Source organism: Arachis hypogaea, chromosome 14 (assembly GCF_003086295.3).
Source record: "Arachis hypogaea cultivar Tifrunner chromosome 14, arahy.Tifrunner.gnm2.J5K5, whole genome shotgun sequence".
Classification (NCBI taxonomy): domain Eukaryota; kingdom Viridiplantae; phylum Streptophyta; class Magnoliopsida; order Fabales; family Fabaceae; genus Arachis; species Arachis hypogaea.
Window position 1 is genome coordinate 9,628,694 of NC_092049.1, and position 3,605 is coordinate 9,632,298.

The window sequence follows — 3,605 nt, forward strand, 5'->3', positions numbered from 1 at the left end:
TGTAGCTATCTTTTCTTGCAGAACTTCCTTTTCCCATGTGTTAGTTTCAAAGACTTGTGAATTTTCTTTTTGACCAAGCACCGTACCTCCCTTTGTCTTTTTCCTCCATTTTTGTCTTTTCTTTTGTACCTGCACAAACAAACAAGTTTGCTATCATTTTTCGGTCCATGTGAATTATGAATAGTACTTGCACATGTAAATCAATGATTGTCTTTATGAGCTTATAGCCGTGACTTCTACATGTATGCACACTTATTATTTGGACACCAAACTTAGTGTTTGGTCAAGTCTCCTGATGACATGAAATCCATATTGGTTGTCCTTAATGAATGTGCTTAATTCTAATAAATCATAGTCACCTTGGCTCTTTGATTCTAAACAAATTTACTACCCTAAGTAATTGAAACCAAATCATTAAAACATGCGAATGGTATACTTGTCATGAATTTCGAAATCCAGAGGAACTTCGTGCTTTTCATGAGCCGTGTTCAAAGAGGAACACCAAACTTAATCTTTGGTTGTGCACTACAAATTGAATGCATTTTGAATAAAATTTGGGGTGCCTTCAGGCACACCAAACTTAGAGGCAAATTGCATTTTACATGCAATGTTTAGTGCACTCTTTCAGCAGTTGTCCTGAGGATTCAAGTTCATGCATAAGAAACCATGCTTATTTAAATGCACAACAAAACAAAAAAGTAAGGATATTAAACATGGGTTGCCTCCCATGAAGCGCTTCTTTAACGTCACTAGCTTGACGGTTGTTCCTTGTTAGGGTGGATTGTAGTGCTTGACGTCTTCTCCTCTCACTATGAAAACGTCCCCACTTGATTCATTCATGACCTCTAAATGTTCCATAGAAAGAACTTTCCTGATTGTGAGCACTTGAGGGAGCTGGGAAGGAATGGTTTTGAGGCCAGGTGGGATTGGCAGATAATGACTTGATATCACTTTATCTCCCGGAGAAAAACCTTCAGTGGGAATTTTCTTGTTTCTCCACCCTCTTGGCAATTTCCCTATCATTCTTCCCTTTCTCTTGAGGATTTCTTCATTGACCCTTATGTCAGGAGGATCCTTCTGATCTGTTTCTTTTGATTCTTGTGGCTTTAACTCTTGCAATTCTTGTTTGCTCTCCAAGGACTGTTTCAGAATTTCAGCTGCTGGATTGCTTTCTTCCAAACTTAGATGGCTACTCTCATCCTTAGGCTTTTCATGTTCTGGTTGAGGCTCAGATGCAGGTTTGAAAACTTTGAAAATGAGCTGTTCATCATGTATTCTCAGAATTAGCTCTCCTTGTTCTACATCTATGAGCGCTCTAGTAGTGGCTAGAAATGGTCTGCCCAGAATGATAGGGTGTAAGTAGCTTTCCTCCATGTCCACAATGACAAAGTCTGTGGGGAAGTAATAATCTCCCACTTTCACCAGCACATTTTCAACTACCCCCTCAGCTTGCTTCTGAGTTTTGTCAGCCAGTTGTATGATTACATCAGTGGATCTCACCTCATTCAGTTGTAGCCTCTTCATAAGAGTTAGAGGCATCACATTTATGCTAGCTCCTAGATCACAGAATCCTCTGTCAATTTTTGTTTCCCCTATGATACAAGGGATATGAAAACTTCCTGGGTCCGTTTTCTTAGAGAGTGTGTCCTTCTTGATGAGAGCACTGCATTCTTTGTTCATTGTTACCGTTTGTCCTCCCTTCAAAACTCTTTTCTTGCTTAACAATTCCTTTAAATACTTGATGTGTGTAGGCATTTGATGGAGAATCTCAAGAAAGGGAATATTGACATGGAGAGAGTTAAATGTCTCTAAAAACCTTGAATAGGTTTTCCCTTTTTCACCTCCTCCTAACCTCTGAGGAAATGGTGCTTTTGGTTGGTATATTTCCAGCATGCCTTTTTGCAGTTCCTTGGCTTGCTCAGTTCCACTTTCCTGCTTAACTTCTTCCACATCTTCCTTCAAGATTTCTGGTTCCTGCTCTGAGGGCCTGATTCCTTCTTCTTCTGAAACTTCCTTCAATATGGTGATGGCCTTGCATTCTTCCCATCTCACTCTCTTTTGTTCCCCTTTAGGATTCTTTTCTGTGTCACTAGGGAACACTACAGTTGATTTGACGGCCTGTTGAGATAGCTCTCCTACTTGAGACTCCATCCTCTTGAGTTTTTCACCATGGTTTCTTAAGGTAGCTCTCACATCATCCCTGAAGCTTTTCAATTCGGTTATGTCTTGACTCATGGTTGCCATCATTCCTTCTATCCGGTTTAATTGATCTTGAAATTGTTGGTTCGGATTAAGTTGGGTAGGTTGATTATTTTGGCCATGATATGATGGTTGGGGGTAAGTGTTTTGTGTGGCTTGGTATGATCTTTGGTTGGAGTTTTGGTATGTGGAATTGTTATGTTGGTTGTGGTTGTAAGGTTTGTGGTTTTGTGGTTGGGTTTGTTGGTTCCCCCACCCAAAGTTTGGGTGATTTTTCCATCCTGGGTTGTAAGTGTTGGAATGTGGATCATATGATTGCCTTTGTTGGTTTCCCACATAGTTGGCCTCTTCCCAATCACCTCCTTCAATGCTTACTTCCTCTTGATCTTGTGTGTGTATTGCAGCCACTTGCTTTGTTTCTAATTGCCTGGTAAGCTCTGCTAGTTGCTTGGCAAACACCTTGTTTTGGGCTAGAATTGTATCAACATGGTTCAGCTCCATGACTCCCTTAGTGTTGTGCCTTTCTGATGCATAGTAGTACTCATTCTCAGCCACTGTCTCAATCACTTCAATGGCCTCTTCCACAGTCTTTTTCCTGTTCAATGAACCTCCTGATGAACGGTCTACAGCCTTCCTTGATTCATAAGAGAGTCCATCATAGAAAATATGCAATTGCACCCAATCATGGAACATGTCTGGTGGGCATTTCCTTGTCAAATCCTTGAATCTCTCCCATGCCTCGTAGAGAGTTTCACCATCTTGTTGTCTAAAAGTCTGAACCTCAGATCGAAGCCTATTGACCTTTTGTGGGGGGTAGAAACGTGCCAGAAACTTGCTTTCCACCTCATCCCATGTTGTTAGACTCCCTCTTGGGAATGATTCCAGCCACTTAGCTGCCTTGTCCCTAAGTAAAAATGGGAACAAAAGCAGTTTATAGGCATCTTCCTGGACTCCATTGGACTTCACAGTGTCACAAATTCTCAAGAATTTTGTGAGATGTTGGTTGGGATCTTCATTAGCACTCCCACCAAATGAACAATGATTCTCCACAAGTGATATTAGCTGTGGTTTGAGTTCAAAATTGTTGGCCTGAATGGGTGGTTTCTGGATGCTGCTACCACAATTCCCAGAGGTTGGGTTTATGTATGAACTAAGAACCCTCCTCTCAGGAATGGCATTGTTTCCATCAGCTCTCTCATGGTTGTGAACTTCTCTATCCATGTTGAGATCTAAAGCTTCCTCAAAATTGTCCTCAGATTCTCCTTCAGATTCCTCTTCTCCCACTACTCTCTTCCCTCTTGCTTCCCTTCTCAGTCTATGAAGGGTCCTCTCTGGTTCGGTATATGGAGGAGTTGATGTCTCTCCTCTCCTACCTGTCATACAAGAACACAGCACAGGCACAAACA

General features: G+C 41.4%; 1 non-coding gene across 1 annotated transcript; it reads left to right on the forward strand.

The window, feature by feature from the left end:
• The first annotated feature begins 2,890 nt into the window (after positions 1 to 2,890).
• On the forward strand, positions 2,891 to 2,994 carry LOC112746687 (small nucleolar RNA R71). The gene has a single exon (XR_003174557.1). It is a non-coding gene; the product is annotated as a small nucleolar RNA R71 (small nucleolar RNA).
• Positions 2,995 to 3,605: the final 611 nt, after the last annotated feature.